This window comes from Nipponia nippon, unplaced genomic scaffold (genome assembly GCF_047370975.1).
Source record: "Nipponia nippon isolate SJK-2023a ecotype South Korea unplaced genomic scaffold, ASM4737097v1 scaffold_5, whole genome shotgun sequence".
NCBI lineage: Eukaryota > Metazoa > Chordata > Aves > Pelecaniformes > Threskiornithidae > Nipponia > Nipponia nippon.
The window spans coordinates 64,649,165-64,676,259 of NW_028262369.1; the positions used below are offsets into that span (position 1 = coordinate 64,649,165).

A 27,095-nucleotide genomic window follows, 5' to 3' on the forward strand; every position below is an offset into this window, starting at 1 on the left:
AAGGCTCAAAAGTAATAGTTATGGAACAAATGGAACGAACTCTGGGTAGCACAGTTTCGTGACACTAGAATTCCCTGCTCACCACCACTGTGAATTAAGACCAAGGCATCAGCAGTTACAGGCTCCTAAAACAGGTGAGACAGGAGATCAAGAGTTTGATCCTCCCTGAGACAATTTTTAGGGTACAGAAGCTCTTCACAGCTTCCGATAGATTTTGTTGCACTATTTTCTTCATTCAGTTAGTGACAGGGCTTGCTTGTTTTTCAAATGTATTCTCCTTCACTTGAAGCAACTGGTATATTACCCAAATATGTCAGATCTGTATGTTGCTGGATTTTACACTAAACAAAATTTAACTTATTATACTGGCTTAAAACACTGGTACAACTCAATTGTGATGCTAATGGAACTGCTATAAGAAGGCATTCCTATCCTCACTGCAGTTATTCTTTCAAACCCCCAGTGTGACCTCCTCACTTCAAATCAGGTGGGGCACACGTCAGGAAAAACGGAACAACAAAAACTAAAAAAATGCTCCTAATACTATTTTGAACTCATTAGGAGTACTATGATAGATCATTGTGTGTACCACCAACTGGTAGCAAGCAGCATCATAAAGACAGAACACTGCAGAGAGCTCATCTGAGAAATGCAGTGGCTTACAAAGGGATAAACTGAGACCCCTTCTTGCACTGCAGAACAAAGAGGCTTACAGGGTGCATGAAGACCTCTACAAGTGAATCAGTAATTAGGAAAAGATTTGCAATATTCTTATAACCCCCATGAAAAGTATTATAGGAAATAAACCCCAAGTTTATAAACAAGCCGAGTTTCTTTAGACATCTCGTTCTCCGAACTCACAGCATTGCTCAGATGCATGAAGACACTATAAAAAAAATGCCACATTGAAATGTTCCTCCTTCTAACTTTCTTTCCAGGAGTTCTTCCTGGGGAGCATTTGTGGCACAATGGCATTTACTCTCTTCTTGAGGATTAAAATAAATAAAGAAGAAACAGAGCAGCTTATCTCAATTTTACTCTTCTCTTATTTTATAACAACTTCATCATGCATTAGGTGGTGCTTCAGCTCAGTACGAGAGAGTACTTGCTTTTTATTTCTTGGGTCACATGCTATGCATGTCTCAAGGTCTCAGGCTTATTGCAAGTAGAAAATTAGGTCTAGTTCACAAAGATGTTTCACATCTTTTATTCTATTAGCATGCAGACTTCTTTGTTTTTGTTTTTGCATCACTCTAGTTGCTTGCCAGAGGCCTTGCAGAGATTGCAGAACCATCTGTAGATAAGATTACACAGATTAAATTACTCCTGTGTACGTTTTCCCATTAATAGCTTTTGGCTACTGTTCAGCTAGGTTTTGTCTCCTGCACCCAACAGAAATTACTAGCAGTAATTGACAAAACTCTTGGCCAGTTCTAATAATACCTAAAATCCTAGGAACTTATCACAGAGCGATGGTGGTGCTAGTTTTTCCCAGGGAGGAGGTAACTCTCACTATTTTGGAACACTTTTCTTCTGTTTAGTTCACAGGTTTGGAAGACATTGTAAATTATCCTGAGAAGAAAGACGGGCCATGGAGGTCCATTTAAAAACCAAACCAACAACCATACAAAACCCAGAAAAGAAACACCACAGCAAAACCCTCCAAATGAGGGTTTGGAGGAAGAAACGTCCACAGGGTTCTTCCCCTGGAATATTCTGCAATTGCTGCTCTTGGGCAATGTTGCTCCTCTCCACATAGCAGACTGCTGAGCTAAGATGTTTTTGTGTCTTTGTCCATCACACCAATTTTGTCTCTTTAAAACAGGATTTCCACTGATAAAAAAAGGTAAGAGTATTGCCTTCTTGCTTTTACATAGACAGGTCTTCTCTTGGCCTCTGTGCTTCCAGTGCTTCTCCCATAAATTATGAAGGCTCTACCCCTCCTTCTCAAATATGATGAACTTCCTAATGGCTTAAGAACATACGAAGCCAGCAGTAGCAAATACTGCAATTGCATGTGGAAGATAGGCAAGGACTCAATTAGGATTATAGTTACAATTTATCGGGATATCTGACTGTGCCAAACAAATGCATCATATGAATGTTAAAAACATCAAAGCAAAGTAAAATTATTTAAGGTAAGAGACACGATACTCCACACTTCCAAAATAATTTCACAGTGTTTTCTTGGTTTATAGTATTTTCTGCTAAAGTACTGATTATTTTATCTTCTAAACAGAAATCTATATCAGAGTCTGATAGCGCAATACAGGAGAACTTTCTTATTTCTAACCTGAAATGAGAGAGCAAGAACTGACAGCTAACATAAAACAACCTTCACTGCAGAAATCAGTTCCCCAGTAACACACCTCTTTACATATTTTATCAAAATACAAAAAACTCAGGAAAATATTTCCCCCGTTACTTACATTTTTAAAAAGATAGTATTTTTTACACTGTCTTATACAGTGACACTAACACCCAAAATGCTTCCCTCTTGAGGAACTAGTTGTTAAATGAAGGCAACTGAGACTCTAGCAAAGCAAATCTTTACCAACAGACTGACATGGCTTATTCTTAGAGATGCAATTGTGATTTCCAACAGTTTATAGTTATTAATGCCTCCAGATTTTTCAGTGAGTGCTATTTGACTATCATTCTGTAAGCACTTGTTATGCTTACTTTACAAGCTTAACCTTTTTACCCCATAGCCCTAACCCAAACTGTACCCTGATGTCTAAAAACCATCAATATAGCTACATATGTTATTAGGTATAACTCACCAAGTTCAGTCCAATGTTCTGTAAGCCATGGCATTTAAATTCTGTAGCATTCATTCAAGCACAAAGAAACTTAGAAGGAAGGCTGCTCTGCTGAGCAAAGTTATCTGTAAAAATGCTAGAGTAGCCACTATCAAACACCCTAGAAAGGATTATTAATGGAAATGAAGATGACGGCAGCATAATGAATGATTAAATTCCAACAGCTGATTGATTAAGATGATTTAGTGCTGATACTTCTTTTTTCTACCACATTAATTTCCTGCAATAGTAATTTGAAAATGTAGTTAAAAGCATATTCAGTAAACTTTCCTGAAATTTCTCTTCCTCCAAAGCAACTGCTATGCTGTGGCAAGGATGTTCCAATTAACATGTTATTTTAAGTACAAAGGGATTGCTCATTACATTCTCTCTTTTCCATGGATTTCATGCTATGAAAAAGTTGGAGAGCTCCCACATTCTTATTAGGTATATTTTAATGCCTCATTACCCTTTGCCAATCTGTATTCCTCATGTGTTCCTCAAAAAAACCCCCGTAATTGAAACTAGAGCAAGATATCCACAGACATACACAGCAAAACTTCATGGGCCAAACCCCAAAATTCACAGGGATGCGTTACTGATGTGACCTCAAATCCAATTACACAGTATAGCAAAGCATCGCAAGTATGCCACTGGAGCTATTGAATCTTCCTGCCTGAGCCCAAATTCTATTGCTTCATTCCAGATGCATATCAAAAACAGTGAATGTCTTAAAGATTTTAGGAGAGGCCTTCAGGAAACACTGAAGGGTGTGGGGGCAGCCCTTAACTGAGAGTGAGCACTGGCTTCTTTTCTATGACTCTAAGGGAGGGAACAGAGGACCCTAACCACATGCCCCAATCTAGAGAAAACAAAAATGTTTTCCATCTTGCTTTCCTCAGGATGCAGACATCTGCTGATACAATTATATATGGATGATGCTCTTAGTCATATGATTTAGTTTTAGGGAGTCCTGTGAGGAGCAGGGAGTTGGACTCGATGATCCTTATGGGTCCCTTTCAACTTGAGATATTCTATGATTCTATGATATATGTGAAAAATATGGTATATTCCTCCAAAGTAGTTTTCTCCACCTCCAAGTAAACTATTACTGTTCTGAATTAAAACAAGGGCAATACAAATTTAAGAATTCATCAAATAGACCTTAACACTTGTAGAAAAACCTGTGCTCAGATGTCTGAAGACTTTTTTTCCCCAGACACTGCTGCTTAAAAGCTGCAGAGAGTGAACTGCTGCTCTGTGTATCCCTTTCAGTCAGTGTTATTTGAATGACACTGTTTGATGCTGTTTACCAAGTAATGACCCAAAAGAGATCCAAAGGTTTCTTTGTGAAAATGTTTACAGCATGAAGTAATTTTCTTAGCTGGCAGAGTTTTAAAAGTTTTTTGTTATTTCTTCATTGACACATGCTAATTTTACAAGAACAGTATTTCCACAGTTCAAAGACTTTTCTCAAGGTCAGAACACGGCAATGGGAATGGGAGAATGGGTTAACCAAAATGCATCAGGACTTTTGTTTTTTTTTCAGAGTTTACCACTCAAGCTTTTTCTCACTGGCCCCAACCCAGTTTGGCAGTTAAGTGTATTCTATTAAACTTACAGGTTTTACATGAGTTTCTTCTAGATTCACATGTAGAAATGTGAATATTTACATACAAATATACACAGACATGCTCTCATGCAGTTATAAATAATTTTTTATAAACTTTTAAAATATTATTTTTAATTAAATTATTAATTTTTAGGTGCCATGCCACACCAGCAACTCTGAGCAGGATGGGGAGGGAGCAGGTGGCCAGGAAAGGGAACTGCTTATGCCAGCATAAACACAGTGCTGCTGCAGCCACTGCATCAGAACCGGTGTCCTAACCTTGGGTTCACCATTGGTCAATGACTTGAACAGAACTGAGGAACCAAATATAGATAAACTCTCCATGGAAATGTCAGAAGCACTATGGTCTTCTGATTTTGTGTTGGATTTCTTTCTTTTACCTTTTTTTTTAAAAAAAAAAAAAAAAAAAAACCAAACATAATACAAAGAAGTAAAATATTCCCAAAGCAGTTTTCACCAGCAATAATTTTGGTCTGGCTGAGAATGAAATTTCAGATGGGAAGTTTATGCCAAATAACATTTTCTCTCATGGGATATTTCTGATGCATTTACTATTCCAAAAATGTTCAGGTAAATTTAAGGCAGCTTTAGAAAAATTCAGCTTGGTATACTTATTCAAACCAAAATAAACCACTGGCTACTTCAAAGCCTTTACCAGGTCAACCTTCGTCACCACAGTTCAGAACATTTCCTCTTAAATTTAAAATTTCACATACCAGAAGTAAAAAGTGCAAGATCTGGAATATTTTACCCTTTGAATATTAGACAATACATGTTGTACTACGCTCAATTATCAAAACTACTAATCCATCCTGTAGCAAAAGCCAAAAACAAGCAGCAGCCAAAACCAACCTTTTCAGTTCTAGTAGCCTGGAGCTTGTCTCCTTTGCTTTTTATTAGCTACAGATACTTCCCATCTTTCCTATGTTTTTTCATCTGTTATATTCATAAAATGGCATTTTAGCAGCAAACATTTTACATTGGGCTCACACAGAGTATGCTAGGCATAAAGGAGTTTGAGAGACTTAATAAAGGTAAAAACCAAAAGTAGTTAAAGTTAATCTCAACAGTATGGAAAGAAATTACCTTCTATATATTTTTTGTAGTCTATAGCTGCATGCTGGTATATCACATCTTGAGACCCACACAAACACAGGTCTTGGCTTCCAAGACTTCCAAGGGCCTATACTCAGTACAGTGAAGAAGAGCAAAGGCTTGTGAATGACTTCCAATGACAGAAAAGAATGGATGCGCATACTCAAAGGACAGATTAAGAACACAACAATGTCAAAGCTTTTATCTTTACATTTATAACCAGAGCTTTTCATTTTATACATAACTCTCCTTCTCCTCACAGCCTAGCTGCAGAAATCATCTTAGGCAGCCATAAAGTAGGCAAAGTGATAAAAGGTTTTTCTATCCTCTATCTACATCTCCTTCAAGTGAAGACATGTACCAAGGTATTGCTACAGTCAATGATATTTTACATTAACATCATTTTCCGTCAATCTGAGTTAACATTAGTGTTGAGAAATTGAGGAAAATAACATCCATCAATGTTTCAAAGTCTTCTAAACGGGAATTCCCTTCAGCTTCATCCACACCCTACCACACCCACAGGAATATTGACATAAGCACAACTCTGACACAGACTGAAGCATCCAGGAGTGAAGAAACACTTGTTTTTCTAGAGTTGCCGTCAGTTTAGAAATTAATTACAGGATCATAGTGACTAACGAGCTTAACAAAATGAGAAGTGAGATTCTTTGAACAGGAAGCAAACTGCTATCAAGTGACTGCACTAACCTCTCTTACAGTATTTGCCCTATGCATTCCTCATTCTGATTTGAAAGTGTACATGGAGAACACAAAACAACTGACACCAGTATAAACGCGAGAGTCTCAAAATTTTCTTGTGTTACATACAATCCTCCAAAAGGCACTGATGACTGTTTGGACAGCTAAAGCCATATTCAACCAACTGGAACACATTTATGTGGTGATCTTTATCAATTATTTTTGACAATGTGCACTTTTAAAAGAATAATTTCTCTTTTGCATGAGGACAGTCTTTTAGTCCGAATATGGAGAATATCTAAGTAGAAATCTTCAGCACTAACTGAAATAATACGTTTGTATATCTTTTCTGAAACACCACTTATGTAAGATTTCTTCCACCTGAAATTGTATACATCAGTCCTTACCTGAAAGTAAGAAACTAACCCTTTTCTAATTTTCAAATTTGTCCATCACTTGTCTCTTGCAAAGTCTTCATTCTTTTTTTGAAATACCAGAGATTAACAACTGCTGAAAACTGGATAAGCCCAGGTCTAACTGGCCTGATATTTCAGTTGACATCCTATTACATTTTCCTGTTGTTAATAGAAAAGTGATTCTGTGCCATTGAAAAATTCTACTTGCAGAGCTTATGCTGCTGGGAAATATGTTAAAAGTTTGAAATAGCAAAAGCAGTTGGTGGGTCATCTAACAATTTAGCTGGCATGCAATCTGTAAGCCACACACATATTTGACGGTCAAGCACTGCACTATTTCACATCCTCTGAATGAGAACTGCAAGGATGACCATTACCAGGATTTTGATATTATTGCATAATTGCATTGCATATTACAGTCTTTTTACAATGCATGCCATCTGTTTCACATAGCTGTATAGTAACACTGAAGCAGAATGAAATGTATCATTGCACATTATCACACAAAATCCTCTGCTCTTTGTGAAGCAGAGATTTTACAGACAGTGCCAGCTGCAATCTGTAGGAAGCAGTGTGAATGTTTCCATGAATTCAGTTGAAGATCATATGCTCAGGGTGTGGCCGTGGGAAAGACTAGTGTATCTTACACACAGTCCCTAAAGTCCAATTAGTGCTCCTTTAATTACAAACAGACTTTTCCATATCCTTTTGCAGTATTCCACCCTGACTTACCTGAATGCAAACCAAAATAAAATATTAACTATGAACATTACAAATATTACATAATTTGGACACAAAAATCACAGCCTTGATAAACTCGAGTCTCACTTGGACAAGGTACTTCATGAAGAAATATTACATACCAAATGTAATAAAATATTACAAGCACTATAGCTACAGCAGAGGAATAAGAATGAAGCACAGCTATTTTGGTCATAAATTCTGTATAAATGTTATTTATATGTCATTTACACATCTAAGCACATTATCTCCCCTCCAAATGTAAAAATAATAATAATATAAAGGCAGAAACATGTAACAGAAAATCTCAGTTAAACTTGTCAAAATCGCAAGCAACTGAAAATTTCCACTGCAAGCATGGAAAATATTAGGTGGCTTTAATATAGGTGTCCTTATTTTCTCCACACTCAAATCCTGCATTTATTTTCCTGGAGAAAAAAAAAAAAACACAGAATTCTCATACTGATTTCACACTCCCTTAAAAAAATCCCTGGCGGAAACAAAATGCATGGAATTTGATGGGAAGCTTTGATAATTAAGCTACCAAAATTAAGTTAAAATATTGAGTTTGTAATTCTACAGACCAGTTCCTGACATTGGTCCACCAGTGTCTCAGATGCAACTGCAGTACTAGTTTTCACCAGTTCTAGTGAAATTCACTATTTTTCAATAGTTTTGCTAACTGACTTTAATAGCAAAGCTTGGACATCAAGCTTCCAGGCATTACTTACCTCGGACTGAGGTACCAAAAGTCACTATGAAAAAATAACCTTCGTGTGCATTTTTTGATTCTTTCCTGCACCTTTTAACTTACTAAGACACGTTAAAAGGCCCATCCATTTCATGCACACGCATTTTATTCAGAGAGTCTGGACTTGCATCCCTCAGCTGTTACCCTCTCAAAGCTGTATTTGTGCATCCTGTTCCACAGAGCATGCAAAACTTCAAATTCATCTTGCTGAGAAATTTTGTTCACAGCTGCTTGCTTGGCAGGGATTTGGTGGGGGGGGAGGGAGCGGAGAGACAATTTTCCAAGTGATGGGGAAAAACAGTACAAAACTTTCATCATCAATGGCCTTGACATTGCTGGAGCCAACGGAAACATCACCCAACTCATTCCATGCGAGGGAACCATTCAGAAACAAAGAAACAAAAAATCTCCTGCATTTATTTCTATCGAGGTAGCTTATGCCAAGCTTCCTTTGGTGAAATCCAGATTTCTCCTGCATTGGCTTCCTCCTGCTGTTGATAGAGCAGGATATTTGCTGAAACACAGCAGGTAATGAATGTGACATTCTGAACTAATCCGCGTATATGGTGGAGAGAGAACTCTGTTCTCTTCTGAAGCTGTAAGAACAGCTATCTTCCCCCCCCCCCCCCCCAAAGAAACTATCAAGCGGTTTATTGGTGAGATACATAACTGGGCCAAGAGCAGACATAAAATTTCTGTACTAATTCTTAACTGGATTCAAGTCTTGCTAGCAAATGAATTCCATAACAGGTACGTGTCTTACTGACCCTGTAAGTAATTTTATAGAAATAAAAATGCTTGGCTATTGCTACAGGTCTACACCACACAAAGAACAGGTGACGTTTCATGAGCTAACTTTGCATTGCCCTAACATCTCCAGGTTTCTCAAAAGAAATAAAAATTTGCAGGAATAAAACCTGGTTGGTTTCCTCTCCACCCAGTAAATACATTTCCCTTTCTCAAGAGAGTATCAGAAAACAACTAGTGCACTAACATATTGTATAACTGCTCAACAATGAGGATCGTGTACAAAAGTCACAAAATCATCTTTATTCTTCACTTTCTTTTGCAACATCCCAAATCTTTACTGACTGTGCACTGCTAAACAGTTGTTGCACATCTTTCCAAAAATAGTGGCATTTTAATGACGGCATTAATTATTCTGGATATTGTATAAACATTTTATAAACTAGGAAGCAAATTACTTTTTGCTTTGTCTAAGCAAAACATAAAATGGATTAGATACAGACCCTGGTCAAGAGAGACACTGACAACTTTAGCTATATTTGGTTTGTCCTATTCTAAAAGACATCATCTCCCAGATACGAATTCAGTAAGATGTTGAGATATCAGTAAGCATCACTTGCAACCACCGGACTAAGTAAATTCATTCCCACGTCATTGCTATCAGACAACTTCTAACTTTGAAGTCATTATCGATCCTCAGGCTGTCTCATTACACCACTTTATAAGGTTAGGGAGAAGAGAAATAAACCTTTGATGAGTGTTTTTAAGAAACAGAGAACTTTAAATCTGAAGCGGCCACCACCCAGAGATCTGAACTCTGAACCCCACTTGGCTGGTCATCTCTGAGGGTCAGACATTACAAGGAGGATGACCCTAAAACATCTGTTGAAAATCAGACTACCAAACTAATGGGAAATTCAGACTAATCCAAATGTGCGAGCCAAAACAGCTACTGAAACTATATAGTGCTACCAAATGTAGAATGATTACACTATGAAGAAAATGGGCTCAGTTCTAAAATCAAGAAAAAAATAAAAAACACCCCTTCAATGTAGTTTTTCCTTTACAGTCACAGAGAAGCACCAAGAAAGAACACAAAGGGAAGATCAGAGTAAGGTAATTAAAAATACTGATCCTGAACCAAAGAGTTGAGAGTCGGTTGCTATCTTCAGTAAGGGTTTTGTGAAAGAATTCTTAAGCAATGTCTGGCTTTTAAAGACACACCTATTGTGAGAGGTATTTCAACCAGCTTAATGTCTGACAGACAGTCCTGAGAATCTAAATGTCTTTCAACTGCTAATACAGGTATAATTTTCATTCCCCGTAGGAGAGAATACCAGTGAGAAGTGTAGTGTTTAGAATCAGTTTACTTCGATTTACAGTTTTGAGAGGCCCATAAAAACCTACAGATAAATTTTGAAGGAGATAAGGAATAAAACCCCTGATGTGTCTGAGAAAAAAAAAAATAGACAGAATTTAAGTGATTTGCCCATCACCACATTGCACGTTGTGTCACATCTGAGGTTTAAATACCCACTCAGCAATTAGCAATGGATTTACCATCCATTTCTGTAGGGGTTGTCATCAAAGGGACTGCAAAAAGAGAGTGAAAGTCCTTGGGCTAAGTAAGAGAAAACCCAGACAAATGAAAAGTCAGGAAAATATAACCCAATATTTCTGCTAATAAATTATCAGTCATTTATTTTCTACACCAGTCCTTCATCTGTAACTGTACTTACCTGTCTGTAAGATGGTCTCAGACCAAAAATCTCTTCTCAGGCTCTGGTTTGGACATTAATGTCTGTGGTATTGCTAGGGACACTTCAGATGCTGAGTTCAAAGGAACATCTCCCACAAGAAGTTCTCAGTGTTAAGAGATACTTGAGTGAGACAATCTACCTTAATATTCTCTTTGCACCTAAGAAACACGAAATAGGCTCTTCCCATTCAGTGAAGTGAAGGTATAATCATTACCTAAAGTGACCTCCCGCACCCAACTTTATCCCATTCTAATCTCTTGCTACCTGTTCCAAGCACTCTCCCTACAAATTGAATTGCATATAGTAGCATTGTGGATGTCAGTTTTTTCAGCCATCTTAATAATGACTTACATGATATGCCCCAATAACCAGATACACCTTCGCATGGTGTACTACTTGCAATTTTCAACTGATAACTCAAGGCTACCTACTTTGTAGTAAAGTGTAATGAAACACTAGTGCTACATTCCACTAAACAACAGTCACCTGCAATATACAGGCATTAATAAATATGATTTTAAATACCTGATTTTAACAATCTGGCAAACAGTCACAATGATTTTCGTGATTCCTTCCATAAAGGCCTAAGAGGAATTAGAACTGTTCCCAGACACGTAATCACAAAGAATCACGGCTATTAATCAAGCCATCGTGACCAATGAGAATCCTGAATGCACCTCTACAGCACCCCAGACAAAATAAAAGCACCTAAAATACATTAGGTTTTAAATACTTCTTGATTTTTAAAGTGATCACCTAGTGATAGCAGCCAAATTCATTGTCTCATTATTAATATTATAAATTATACAATTATAGTCCCAAAATGAACTACGGTGAATAAGTAGTCTGACTTGTTAAACATGTGCCAGTGGAAAAGAATGTTAAGGACAGGAACCATAAGAAAATTATTATTACTTGAAAAACAACATATTCCTAGTTAAAAATGTGAAAAATATTACAATGTAAAATAGAATACAACTTATATTAAAATAGTATGCATAATATATTAAGAGCTAGATATCCATGTTACGCCATAGGAGATTCAAAAACTAGTGTCTGATAATTATCATTACTGATTATCAATTTTAAAAAGCTGCAGGCATAAGATTCAAGTCTTTGTTTAGATTTTGAAGCGCACTCTCAGACTAACAGTGATTTTGAACAACTCTACAGTCTTTTTAGTTGGGGAAATTTTTTCAGAGTGGTTGTAATACACCAAGGATTTCTCCAATCCCTGCACTCAAAACAAAACAATAGAACTGAAAGGGTGTTAACTTCAGAAGCTAATTATAGCTTTTTAAGTACCAGCACCATTAACAATTTTACTGTCCAAAAAATACCCTGGGGGACACTCACAACACGTGCTGGTGCAGTGGAAACGGACCTGCCTAGCTAATCATGATCACCCTTTTATTTTTAAATGAACTTTTACAATAGCAAAAGGTGAGCAACATATATGAATATTGCAGAAAGTGCAAAACCACTAGAAATAAAACCACTCTCTCTCATTTTGATTTTTCTACAAACTGCTAGTAGCATAATCAGTCCCTAGTATTAACTCCATTTATATCACGGTGGCAATCTGCAAACACACAGACGTAACTACATACATCCTGCATCTTGCCAATGCTACTCCTCACACGTATAGGGAATGAGAGAGATTGAGACCAAAGGCTAAGTTCACTTGCCCACATGTAGGCTCCTAGTGCCCTTTGAGATGCCCTGAGGGTATACAAGACAATTGCCAAACCTGGCCCCAGTGACTCTGGGGCATGCCATATAGAGGCAGCCAGACCTGGTGGGCTTCCCAGGTAGTAGCAGATGCCTGTGTACTGGGTAATCATATCCCACCCCAAACATATAACACTACAAATCCTTCCCCTGTTAACAGCTTCCCTATAAACAGCTTAGCTGAAGGAGCGAGAAGAGAGAAAGAAAGAAAGAAAAAAAAAAAACCACACCAAAAAAACAAAATGAAAATTTGATGAGGAATAAAAACTACACAGCATGTTTATGTTTTGGGTTTCCTAGCGGTTTCACTAAAGTCACTACGTCATGACATGCCCAGAGCAGAATCAAACAACTCAAAAACAAAGGTCGTGTGAAAAGGGGGTCACACTTAAAGACTGGACCAACTCCAAAGACTGCAAAGAAAGGGCAAATTGGTAAGTAAAATTTTCAGAGAAACCCCAACAAGAGCCAGAAGAGCACTATGAAAATTTTGGGTGAGATCCCAACAAAGAGCTGAAACACTATTGCGGCATGGTTGTCAGAATCCAGAAGACAGCTGGAGGAACGTTGCAAACACAACTTGTGCAGTTTTCCAGCAACTGTAATCTATTACAGTCACTCGAGCAGATGAGTACTGTAGGCTGTGTTTAATTTGTCCTGTTTATACAGGCTTTTTTTTTAAACCATGTATACCAGAAACATGGACAAATGCAGAAATATGGAGTCATTTTTGCAAAAAACAGCTCCTCCCAGAGTTTAAGCGACCAAAAGATTCAAATGATCTTGAAGTACAGAGAGGAGGTGGAGGAAGGGGTGGTATCCTTTCACAACAAAGATTATTTTTACTTAAGTATCATTATCTGTTGAGCTTAGACGCTTGCTTCTGTGATTGTAATTGATACTGCTGGGCTTTGCCAAACAGTCCTAAAACTGGCAGCTCTAAAGGTATAATCTTATAAAAGCAGTACACCAGTGCCCTTCTCCACTTCCCAGAAGAGCTCAAAATACAAAAGAAATATATCTTTGTAGAGACAATACTTGACGAAGAAATGTATATTCAAGGAGAAGTGCCATACTTTGCTGAAATAAGACCAGGCTGTAAATCTAGATCATCCCTTGAACAATTTGTAAGTTGTCTCATATATATAAAGTATTTTCACCATGTAAGAAAGAGCTGAAAGGATCAAACAGATATACCATTAAAAAAAAAAAAAAAAAAAGTTTAAAAAAAATGCATCCGCATTGCTGTATTAGGTCTAAGTTTTGCTCAAGGTCTCTTGCATGGACCTTTGGTGACTGTTCAGCTGGAAATTAAGGGCCCAAGAGATTTTTTTTGAAAGCAGTAAGGGATATCCTGAGTCCCAGCCAGCAGCCTAACAATACAGCTTCCAACAGCCAAAACTGTGTGAATTGTGTTATGAACACCACTCATTACCGCACTGTGTGCTTATGGAGCCTTCATATAATTGTATTTTAACTGTTGAAAGTGTTTGTTTATGAAAGATGCTACACTTTAAGTAATAGGTTCCTACTCTATAAAAATCAAACTATGATTTTTAATTACTTTTTATTTCTCAATATATTCAGGTAGTCAGCTTTGAAAACTACACTGTGTAATTCTAATGTATTTCTTGGGAACAAAAAATTAGGCTGTGAAAAGTCTATTCCATACTTCACTTTCATATCATTTGCATTTCACAGCTGATCAGTATAATATGGAATTTTCTTTATGATAACCTTTTCTAGGTTTCAAGGCAAAAAAATAAAATCCAAAACCAACCAAAAATTAAAAAACCTACCTGGTTTATATTAAATTCTTATTGAAAACCTACGTATCTCCACTCTTTTCTACCATAAAATAGCTCAAGTGCATTTCTCTAAGAAACATCTTTTCCCTCCTACAAGACTGTGACATAGGTGGAGCTGATCACTGTGGGATTCAATTTGTTTCTTGGCAAAAGCTGTTATGACGTACTTGCTGCTACATCCTAAGGTTTGTTAGCATTCCTCGTCCTAGCTGTATCTACCACATCCCATAGGGATAACTAAGGAATTATTGCAGAAAACTATTATCTGAGCTACAGATTTCAGAATTTTGTTCTTCAAAGCCGTGCTTTTGTGGCATTAGCTGCATTTATGTCCAAGGGATGCAATGCTTCAATAACTTTCAATGTTATTTGCACATTATTTCTTGTTTGTCCTAAAACCCACGGAAGTAAGAAAGCAGAGCTGCTTAAGTTATAAAAATCTACAATTTCTAAAGGCAAGTCTTAATACTCTTAACACAATTTATCTCCCATGTTAAAGAGCTATGAACTGTTTAGAACTGTGCAAATTTCTTTGCAAGTCCTGTCATTTTTTGGTACATCCGACAGTTAATTTGGATTGGGGTCTTTTGATTTAACTGCAGAGATAGACTTGCTGAGACAACTACAAATGCGAGTCTTCACACATTTATCATTCTCCCTTTAGCTACTTCTCTCCTTGCAGCTTGATTAGACATTGGGAATTGACTGCTCAATGTCATTTCTTCAGTGTTGCTCCCCTTAAGTGCTTCTGTGGCTTGTCAGCTCTCTTGGCCCAGGAGAAGCCTGGGTGTGACCATGACTCTCCCCTGAAAAGCTTCTTCATTACAGGAACCGTGATTACATTTCTTTTACTCTTCTCCATGCTCCATCGGCCCTTACGCCATCATGGGAGAAAACAGTCATTGAAATGTAACTACCATGTTGAAGACATCAGAAATTATTAAAATGCAAAATGCTTCATGCTCACATTATTAATCCAGTTCTCTTCTCATGTTGATGTAGGAAGGAGCAAGATTAGAGTAGCTGGTGAGTACTAATGCTGTCCTCAATAATGCTAGATGCTCAACCAGTCTTTGTACACGCATTTCATTACCATTCTTGGAGAACTGAAGTTGTAGTCTTAATAAGCATACTGCCTAGCTGGCAAACATGAATTTTGTCACTATGACAAATACCATCTATAAGCAAGTAAACTTTAGAAAAGTAAAAAAGACAGTTAGGGAGCTGTTGTTGATCAAGGCTTTAAACAAAACACAAGCATGCCTTCCTTTCTGTGCTAATTCTAGGAGGAGAAGGAAGTCAACACAATTAATGGCTGATAATTATAAAAATACTGTGTTACTTTATATAGCCCAGCATATAGCTTGCATAAACACTGAAGATCCTTCATTCAACTGTTTTCAATCACTGGATTTTTTAAAAGTCTGGATAATATTATACTATCTTTGTTAGCTAAATTTGTGGTTGGATAAAGATACGTGAGTTTCAGAGTAGTAAGTAAGTTTCCAAGACCATCAAGGAGAAATTATTTTCTCTTTATGCAAAGCATTGCAAAAATAAATTCAGTTTCTTAAGGTGATGCATACATTTTTTTCATTTCAGGAAGCACCATGCACAGGGTACAGACAGAAGTCAAAAGAAGGATACTAAAGCTCACTGGCCTAGATCTGAGTCAAGATGGTAAATCCTCTATGTTGAGTATAAAGGTTCCAGTTCAATTATACCTGTGAAACAGCATTAAGTATTCTAAAATAAATGAAAAGCATGAGTTGCATTACAAAAATATAATATCCCTGTGATATTCCGATCCCTGAAAACAACATGTCACTGCTAACAAATCAAAAACATCTGTTTCCACAACATTAATTGGTCTTATGAGCAATTTGTTGTGGATCCAAACTTCTAAAAACTTAAGAAAAAAAAAAAAAAATCCTCAGGATTGGAGAGAAGGTGACGGTGGGAAAAAGAGAGTTCAGTCCCAGTATGTGTAAACAAACTTGCGCATTTTCTTTAGTTTACTGAAGACTTGGCATGTTTGTCAGTTTTACAACATTTCTCATGCTACAGCTACAGTTGCAAGGTACAAATATGTATAGAATATGGTATGAATATATGGTATGATTACATATAGACCATCAACACTTTGAAACCGCTTAAGCCAGAAAATTTCTGGTCCTTATGTTATAAAAGTTATCCGATAGCCACTTAAAATTTGTAAAAACTAAGCTACTTACTCAGTTAGTGCAATAGCCAGGAGCCAATTCACAAATTAAGAGCAAATGAAAAGAAAATCAAGTTTATCAGCAAATATAAGCACATACCTAAACCATCTCAGACTTGAGAACAGACTATTAGTAGCAAATCCTCTCTGACCTGACTTATTTTGGCGGCACGTGGTTTCCATTATGCTGTTTTTACTGCAGCAGATCTGCACATTTAGTGGACAGAAAAATTCTGTACAAAATTATGCTAGGTGGGGTGGGAGGGTGCTGAGGCTGAAGCCCAAGGATCAGGAATTGATGAACAAATTCAGTTCATCAAATAAGTAGCAGCATAGCTGGATAAGCCATGTAGCCTTCTGTTCTTCCAAGCGCAAGCAAGTTCCTCCATATTATTAACAGAGTGCACATAAGCACAATAATTTATCTAATAAGTACAACTTTGAAACTAAACTCATTAATGTTTGCTGAATTGAAGGTGATACAAAGATGCTAGCACAGGTCTGCTCAGTCCAAAAAACACAAGAGCTGGATTTTCCCCTCCTTATTCACAGTGAATATATTTTCTTAAGTCTTTCACCCAATAGAGGAATCTTAGGAACATTATTCCTATATGCAAATATTTCCTCAGAGCAGCTGCAACAGTACATAGGTGCTAGAGAAGTACATTTTCCCCAGGAAAATACATGTAACTAAATAATGATAAATTCTAAAAGAGCACCCTAAAACATTCTTTAGTCACAAGTTGTGCTGACCAATGTTTTTTCCTCACATTCGTCACGTTTAGGAGGAAAAAGAGGTTTTCCTCCTAAAAGGCAAATTAATTTAAGCTTATGTGATCATCAGACTGTATTTTAGGAGAATATGGATGCCAATGTAATAAATAAAATCTAAACCACACATATCTTACTAGTTTGCCTATGATAGAATCAAGGAAGCATAAACAGGAGTCACCACTGCATAATATATATTTGTCCATATAGGTAATGTATGCCAAGTGTGTTTTTCTTTGAATGATTGCGTTTACTGATTTATATCAGTGAAAGAGGAGAAACATTTCCAGTGAGCTCAATTGTACTTCCCTGAGAAAAAAACAAAAACAAGAAACAGCACCAGCTGCTTGGCAGGACTCTGCTAGAATGATAACATGGTCTCTGAGCACTCTTGTTCAAGCAATGGAATTAATTACTGATGAATACTAACACAGCAATAGCACTGACAACTGCATCACCTATACTGTCTAGCAAACAAGCTGTTTGCTCGTGGTGGCCACTGCTTTAATACAGAGCTTTTCCAGAATTATTTTTGCATGTATTGTACTTCTAGAGTAATATTTGAACAAAGTAGTCGACTGCGTCTAAAACTGTGAAACATTTACATCTAGCAAAGATTTGTTAGTAAGGAAAATTTGATATAGCAATAGCATGCAAACTCATTATTAAATCTACCTGACATTAAGCACAGAAAAAACATTTTCTTAAATAATATCCACCCACTAACTTGGGTTAATCTTCAGTAGTGATACAGTCATAATTAAAAAATAAGTATGAACAGGTTCTGTAGTTCATTCTGCAAAATTCTCATCACCCTCCACTTTAACAGACTGCTGTTCATAAAAAATGACACTTCTTTCTAAGAGAACGGAGAATGATCAATCTGAATAAAAAAACATTAACAAGGGAAGGGGACAAACAAAATTCTCACACAGCTGAGAAGACAAGAGTGAAAGAATAGAAAAGAGCTAAAATTATGCAAAAATCTTTGTATAAAAAGTGACAAGGGAAGAACTGCAACCAAAAAAACCTCAACCCCAAAACAAAAAAAAACCCAAACCCAACAAAAAAACCCACACCAAAAAACTCAACCACAAGCTCTGCTGTAATTGTGCAATTGTATAAGTATCTACACTTTTTTGGCTCATGTTCCAGATGTGTTGGTCTGGAAATTTGGACAGGAATCTCATGAGAACAGGCTTTCTGATATTTTAGATACTCCCAGGTTATAAGCCTGCCAGAAATAATGCAAGAGCAGCCTTTTTCCATAGTATTTTGGTACTTTGATTCCAACTCCAGCAAAACAGTAGGAACTGCAGAGGCGTGTGAACTTTAAAGAGAGTGTGATCAGTAATAAAATCCTCTTTCCCCATTCCTCACCAATGCGCAACATGGTACAGCCTGAAATTTGGGGAAGACACAAGAGGACTTTGATTTCATTTGAATCACTTCATTCTTTTCTAGTTTTGAAAAAATTATTAGTCGGTGCTATTTAAAACAAACACCTGACAGGAGTCACAGCTTTATTCAGTTTGCTACCAAATGGTTTTCTAATAAAGATCAAGGATTTCTGTCTGTCTTGAGCACTGTGTTGTGACTTCACACACAGGATTCCTGCAGCTTACAGATATGGCTGGTAAATAAAACAGGATGTTACAAAGGTTACCTTCCTCACACAAAACAAGGAAAATAGTTAATTCATTGAAAGACTGTGAAAAGGAATCCTCTATCAGTAACAATAATAACATGCTTGCTACATTTTGGAAGGAAAAAAAAAACCAAAACCAACAATTCTGATTTTGCGTTAGTTATCCCTTAACGCTGGCTACAAAACCAGAGGTAGTTACCTTCCTGCAAATTATCACATAACTAGCATTTCCACATGTATATCTTGCACTTCTTTGAAAGAGATACAACTTAGAAACAGGTCTTCTGATAACCATACTCTCATGCAATCAGGGTAAAGTAAGTCAAAAGGTCTACTGGGGAAAGAAGGTTTCTGGCTCAACCACCCTTTGTATTATCCATACAGGTTTGCTGAGCAAGGATTATTCTATGCTTTGTTTTATTACCACATACACTCTCAGGTTATACGTGGAAAACACTGTAAATTCTTCCAGAGAGTTGCAGAGAAGTGGAAATCCTTCTCTTAAAGATCTGGGGATACAGACAGCTTTGGAAAGGCAGCAGTGCCAGACTCTCAGAGCACAGAAAAAGAAATGGAGCAAAGATATATTTGGTTGCTCTACAGAGATTATGCTAATGAAAAGAGACTCAATAGGATCAGATGGAACACAAAGGAAATGAGAATGAAAAGAATTACACGTCTTTTTTTTTTTTTTTTCTGTTTTTAGCTAGAAAACAAGGTCTAGATACTGCCAGATTCACAGGACCAGCACTGTTTTCTCTTTGAAAGCTGAGGTTCTCCGACAGTGGGGCAGGAAAAGCAGTTGAATCTCTTCAAACAGACAGCAGTTGCTCGATAACTTGGTGACCTTCCTGTTAAGCCCAAAGGGCCACAAACACACAGAATCCATACGACCCGCGACATCTTCAAACACTGGAAGCTGTTAACCAAGTGCCCGATGTCAGGAAACAACTGCCTGTCTGTGACAAGCTGAGTTCCTCCCCCTCTATGGGACTGGAACTAATTTATTTTCTCCTAGAGTATGCTTACAATCTCTCTCTTGAGAGAGTCAAGAGAAAGATTTTCAACAGTCAGTCGCAGGTTACCCCATTGGAAACCCAACAGAAATAATTTTTAACTACATTTGTGGTCACTTTCCTGGCATGACATACACCCAAGAAACCCAATGCTCTTTCAAATGGTCACCCTCTAAGAAAACCCAGCTGATTTAAAAAATCATCACATGTAATCCTTTTGACATGTTCTATGCTCTAAGCATTTAAGTGTTCGCTTTAAAAAGTTACAACTGGATTCTGGAAATCCACGTGTATTTCTTGGACCTTTTGAGTTCAAAAAGCTGCTTACATACATGCACATAAGATCATGTGGTGTTTTAGGAGGAACACATTAACTATTGTGCTGTAGTTAATGTGACAGAAATATTGTTGATTGGCATTAGTTGCTTTATTTTTACATTAAGCAGTGCACACTCCCCTTCCTATACCGAGCAATATATTAATATTCTCTGTTAAATGGATACAAGTAACATTAGCTGTGGTAAATAATTACCAAGCACCCTCTATGTCTCACCTTTCAAAAGGAGCAGTAGTGTGGACCCCGTGGACAAAAGGCATTTTCTGCAACACATACTTTCTCTTCAATATTTTCTTGCCCGTCACTAGCTTTTTTCCCCGCATTTACAACTCCCTTTAAATTGTTGCTGGTTTTGCAAGCCTTGTTTTGTGCTCTGCATATCATTCATATAGTTTCACTAAGTATGTGGAACTGTATACTACTTGTGACTTCAAGGGTTTTGTAGGATTGAAGACTCAAAAGCCAAATGGAGTCAGAGAGCTGAAGAAAAACACTTGGTCTCTAACACTTCCAATGAGCCATTTGTCAAACTGGACAAAAGCTGTACAATTTGGAAAAGCTTTTGATGAGTAGCATTAATTCAAATCTCATCCACTGACAGTTCATGTCAGTTATTATATTTCTTATTTTGCAAGAACCAGACTGACATGTATGTTCCTGTAGTGGCCGATTCCCCCACCCTCCTTGTCCCTGCATGCAAAAGAAGGCAGCGCTGAGACACACTGTAGGATCTTCAGCTGCCAGACTTCCCCCTCACAGTTCTGCTAACCTCAGTACTGACCTACAGTACCCTTACTTTTCCATTTGTTAGACTCTATTACACAAATATAGCCCAGTATTCCAAATTAGGCTGTGTTTATTCCCAGAACACAAACAAGACCATTTTCACATCTAAGAAAATGATGTGTCTTGATTAAAGATTGAGACATTTTCACACAACGCTGAAAACATACGCAGTTTTCATCAGCATCCCAAATCCCTGTGGATTGGTTTCTAGCTTATTCTACTAATCCCTGGATCCCAATCCCAGATTCATGTCTTCCCATATTTGACTGAATCCTCTTGCTTGAATTTCTTATTTCATATTAGCTGCAAACTTTCTTAAATGCTTGTAACTGTGCCCATTAGTGGGTGTTCTTCAGCTAGAGAATTGTTAATTTAATCACACATCACAGAAACAGTCCACAGTTGCTTCTAAGGCCCACTAGGTGCTATTTCTTATCTTTACCTTTTACATCAAACTGACCCTTTTGATTCCAAGCGTTGGAAGCTACGAAAAAAATACGCTGTATGTCAGAAAACAGCACTGTGGATAAGCTGTTTTCTTTTCAAACTTCAAAAGCAAAATATTTTTTTTGTAAATGATCTATCTAGACTTTCAAGTTCAATAGCCCATCATAAGCTTCTGTGATTTCATTTGCTAAGTACACTAGAGATAATTTGCAGTTTGATAGTGAAAAATTTCCTGGCTCTCTTTCTCATTGCCAATGATGATAAATAAATACTGAATACTTACAAAATATATAAATTTATTATAAATATTGAAAAGCAGCTTTCCACAGAGCTATTAGATAAAATTTGTATTTCATCAAATTGAACTTTGTTAGAGAGCAGGCAGTTCGTAGCCTTACCACACTAATAATAGGGTGCTGACAAATGAAACAAGCTGGTAAATATGAAGCTTGTTCATAACAAGATTGCACAAGAAAATATACTGTAATGACCCTGTCTTGAACATCCTGTAATAGCCCATTGTTCCTCTCTATTACTCTCATTCAGCAATTTTTTTTTAATAGCGGATGCATGGCAGCAAAGGAACCAATGTAATGTGGGATTGCACGTGCACAAATCATGGCACATAACACAGGTGAGAAAAAGACCCTGGCACACAGATAAGTTTTGGGTGGGCTATTAACTGGATGTGGAGCCTTACAAAACCACCCCACATCTTTGCATAACTTGAATAAGACAAATAAAAATATTGACCCATAAATGCCTGAAGGATTTGTAAACACTGAGAAGATAGGAGAATCATTTTACCTATGAAGGGCAACAAATGACAAGAAGAATGGGAATGAAGAAGGAAAATCACAGGTTTAAATTCTGAGAGATCATGGAGTCTTATAGACAGTACATTTAAAGTTAGCACGGTAGCAGAAATAGGAAGAATCCTTCCATTGCATAGATGAAGAAGAGATGTGGTAATAAGCATCTTCCATGTGTGACAACTGGATGTTTCACCTTCACTCTGTATGAGAAACGATGAGCTGATGTCACTGCAGTTCCTGGCATCTTAACTAGATCATGTACTGAAACGCAGCATCTGCTTTTGTTGCCAAATTAAAATACTGAATAGACAATTAATTTAGCAACCCTACTGTGAATTCATGTCATACACAGAACTCCAAATACAGATTTCTCACCATCTAAAGGAATCTTTCAGTTTATTCAAGTGGCTATGTATGTAAAGAAATGGCTTTTGACTGAGCACAGGGTACCTGACTCAGCTTTGTCTCTGCAATTAGAAGGTCATGCTAAAGGCAACATCATCCCATTTACTGATTTGTTCACAGTTTACTTTCCTATGTGAACTACATTTTGAGGTTCAGATTTTTTTTTTCTTTGTGCATGTGTCATTCCTTCCATCATTTTATCTTCCTTGCTACCAGACTTCATTGGTTTACTGTTACTTAGTGCTCAAGGAAGGAGGAGTTGGACAACTGTCCTGTTTAAAAGCTGTAAATATTTACAAGCACAGAAGCTTGGAAATCTAGGAAACAGAAGGGCTAAAGAAATTGTAAAAATAAAATAAAGCAAAACAAACCTCTGGCTTCAGAAGTCCCACATTCCTGCATGGTATAATGCTATTTTTGAACACTTTGGTTTGGCAAATGTGCATTCCTTGAGGAAGCTGAGTTATCACATATAACTGTCTATCATGCCAGTCTGTCTTCATTGGACAAAATGTATTTCAACGGTATCTTTTCTCCCCTTGCCTAATCTGACTTGGAAAGCTTATTGCAATTGGTCCCTAAAATCCCTTTGAATCTGAGCTCTTTTGGTGCTGACTTCACCCTAACTATGTACACTTAATTTTACAGACGGCAGTATACATTGACATGCTCTGGTGCCCCAGTGCCCCCACAGAGACAGCGCAAGTATTTTGCCATCCTTCCAACAAACCCTGAATTACTGCCATGTCCTTCACTGGGCTGTAATGTGACTCTAGAAAAAGCTTAGCATGTCAGCAGACTATTTTATGTCTGTAGCTCTAAATAAAAAGTGTCCAGTTAAACTACATTGGCTGAATTCTACCCTTGGATTGCAGGCATAGTTTTTAGAAGAGGGATATTCTCTAGAGATGAAATTCTACTTGTACAATCTCTTCTGAAATAATTGGGGGAGAAAAAAAAAGCAAGAGAGAAAAGACCTAGGCCCAGCATCTACCCCAGTGGTTCATGCTAAAAGGTTAAAAACATCTGAATGACATTTTTCTACCCAGTTTCCTAGGAACTCGGAAAATGCTGAGATAGTGCATCCAGCATGCATGGTGGGGGGACATAAGGCTCTTGTAAGACCATGCTGTGACCTCCATAATCAATCTAAGAATGACATTGTCAAGATTTGAAGACTGCTCAAAACACCTCCTTTAGTCAGAAACTAAGCATTTTCAGTATGAGAAACTGAACACAAATTTAAATGAATATAAATGAATACCCAATGATTGTACTCCAGACAGAATTGTTTGATTTTCCAATTACAACCATTACTCACTTTATATAAAACCTACATTGTGATAGCAAGTAGAAACGAACAAATTTTCTATTTCTACTTTGCTCACTGGTGTGTAATTTGTGTCAATGCTAATTACACTTATGACATAACATGCAGAAAATGATAGAAGGGGTATAACCTTTCGGATCTCCCTTAGTGAAAACTGATGGAGTATGAAATTCCCCAGCTCTGTGCGGAAAGGAGGACAGTGCATTAGCGGTTTAACTTGATGGGAGTTCTTAATCTCATTTGCGTATTGGTTTCCAAAGTTATTTTTCTCTAGCACTATATTTTTCGCTGTTTGTTTTCAGCAGAAAGGCCTCTATTTCCTGATGCATGTACAGGATTAACAGATTAGAAACATTTTTTTAAAAAACCCTCTTTACCCACTCCTTCCAAAACAGAGAAAAAAAAAACACAAAAGAAGAGAAATGACAAAAAAAGCCAAAACCCCACACTACACTGGCATGCACATAACCACAAGAAAGGCTACAATTTAGTTCAGTGTTTAAGTGCCCACTTAGTGTTAAGCATGTGCTTTTTCCGATTGCTGCTAGCTAAATAGAAAAAAAAGCACAATCCTGGTGGCCTTCAATGTATTATGATGCAATAAACAACACATTTAATAAAAAATGAAGAATGCAGAATGGTGGCCATGCAAAGAGTACTTGAATAGCACTCAGGAAAGAGCTTTAATTTTGGCTTTCCGGAACTTGTTTAAACTAACTTTTTCCCGACTAAATACTAAATCAATTTTAAAAATGTTACCAATCTTGTTACTTTGTTACGGTACACACGTCTGTTGTTCCTCTTCAAGGAAGATGACTATGAATTTCAATATAGAGTCATTTATGGAAAGGGTTCTCACCCCCACCTCCCCCTTCCAAGAAACTAGACATGTGAAGACAGACATTTCTCTTTGAGAGGAAGGATAAGGCAGAGGTTAATTTCATCTGCATGAGCCAGTGTAGGATAAGCTTTTGGAAATATTGTCAAGCCACATTCTTAATGCCTGGCAAAGTGACTCATTCAGAGCCATCACAGGAAAGGAAGTTGAATAGAATAAAAAACGGAACAGGATGGGGGCTTAAACAGGAGAAAGAAGTGAGAGAAAGGAAACCGGATTGTTTAAAGTGGCCTGAGGTTACAAGTTCTATAACGAGATGATTTTTTAAAAAATATATATGTAAAATATATCTGTACACATGTAAAAAAAAAAAAAAATATATATATAATTTATGCATATATAAAAATACATGTATGTATGCATGTATGTATAAAACCCAACTTCTTTCCATTTGAAAAGAGACTTGTATTTGTGGATTGTCTTCCAAAGCTGCCTGCTGACATATTTGTTTCAGTACAAGGTGGCATTAACACAGCATGGGAAATAAACAAGAATCCCCTCTAGAAACCCACATGTTTTTAACAATCATGCTTCTGTTCCACACAATATGGAATCCACAGAATATGGAGTTATACGCTCATGTAAAAATCCACCAGAACGCAACAAACAGATTGTTATACCTTTCCCTAAAGAAACACTCTGCGCAATAAACAGACTTTTTTCTTCCCCCCACCAAAATACAGCATTGACTTTCTTGTACTAGCAACTAGGTGCAATGTGAAAAAGTTTCTCTTCTCCAAATATTTTTATGGTGAAACTTTGGACAATTAGCCACCTATCACATCAATTTTAGCTGATTCAAACAGAAAACAACACGTAGACCGTTTCAATAAATACGTTCACTTACAGCAACCTACTGCAGAGCACCTCCTTGGATTCACCATAACTGAAAATACGTTACTTGTGCAACTAGAATAGCCATTGACAAAAAGAATAATTTTGGTTCCCAAAGAAGATGAGTAAAGCATTTTTTAATATCATAAAGGCAATATTCAACTGATTCCCAGCTCTTTATGTTTCAAAATTGACACCCGTGAGTAAAACTCCTCATTGTATAGTCCAGTACTGACTACTGAGTCATTTTTCATGTTCAAAGGGATAGACAGAAAGATGAATACACCCGTTAAATCACATAATTAAAAAAAAGAAATTTAAAAATTAAAAAGGCATGCATGGTCAAAAAATTATCCTGGAAGAACGCATTAGAATAAATACTTTTAAATTCGACATCTCATCTCCCAAACAAATTTATCTCTATTTGTGAAATATTCCTTATTTAATCCCCAGAGTGACACCTGCTGGATTTTACTAAGAGAAACAAAAGCGCAGATAACCCCATTACACAGAACATTTCAGGATAATCATTGCAAAAATGTGCCCTTTTAGTAATGAAAGTTTGTACAGTATCATATTTTTTTGCTCCATTTACAGCAGTAAATAAATACATAGATGCAACCATAGAGGAAAGAAGATGTCTGAAGCTCTTATTCATTTCTGAAATATAAATTTTAAAATTTCTATCTAGGAGGGATTATAGAGCACAACATTGGGAGACAAACTATATTCATTTCTGATAACATTAATATGAAAAAAATTTTAAAGCCTAGAACAAATGAGTTTTGGTATAACAAATATATTCTCAGTACATCATGTGCTTTACTTCACTTTATGAAACTCTACCAGCCTTGCCAGTATTAAAATAATACAGAATTTATTAAAATTAATTTCCAAGATTTTACCGCTGTAATGGGGGAGAAAAAAAGTGAGGGTAAAAACTAAATGGTAATACAAAGAGTGAGACTTTATGTCCATACAAGTGTCAAGGTTGTGCAGTTTTCAAGCTCAGAATTATCAAAGAATATGTTGAAAAGATTATATAGTTTTTAGGAACTAAAAAGATATTCAGCCTAAACATAGCTGACGGTATACCACAGTATATGCGGTAGCTGCTTTGAACATAATAATAATAAAAAAAAAAAAATCACTAATCACTCTGTTTCTCTCCTTGTCCTTGTATTTATATGGGAAGTCAGACTGGTACGGGCTTCATTAAACAAAACTCTGTCATTAATTTTCTTTGGGATATTTTTTTAAATAAGGCCTGCATGATCCAGGCATAAATCCAGGAACACAACATTGTTTTATTTTCTAAAACTCAATTAGTATCTTAATGGTCAGCTACAGCTTAACAGTGGCCAAAACTGTCAGGAAAGTCTTGGGTGACATCTATGCTATA

At 36.9% G+C, this 27,095-nt stretch overlaps 1 protein-coding gene across 2 annotated transcripts in view; it reads right to left on the minus strand.

Moving 5' to 3' along the window:
• The window catches only part of CALCRL (calcitonin receptor like receptor), a 69,173-nt gene that overhangs the window by 37,589 nt on the left and 4,489 nt on the right, over positions 1 to 27,095 (minus strand). Inside the window, exon 1 of one of the 2 annotated variants that reach the window (XM_087731435.1) lies at positions 5,521 to 5,560. The exons of the other annotated variant lie outside the window; for it this stretch is intronic. The gene's annotated coding sequence lies outside the window, so the exon portion shown is untranslated. Of the gene's footprint in view, positions 1 to 5,520; positions 5,561 to 27,095 lie in introns of those variants that run through there. 2 annotated transcript variants of the gene reach the window in all.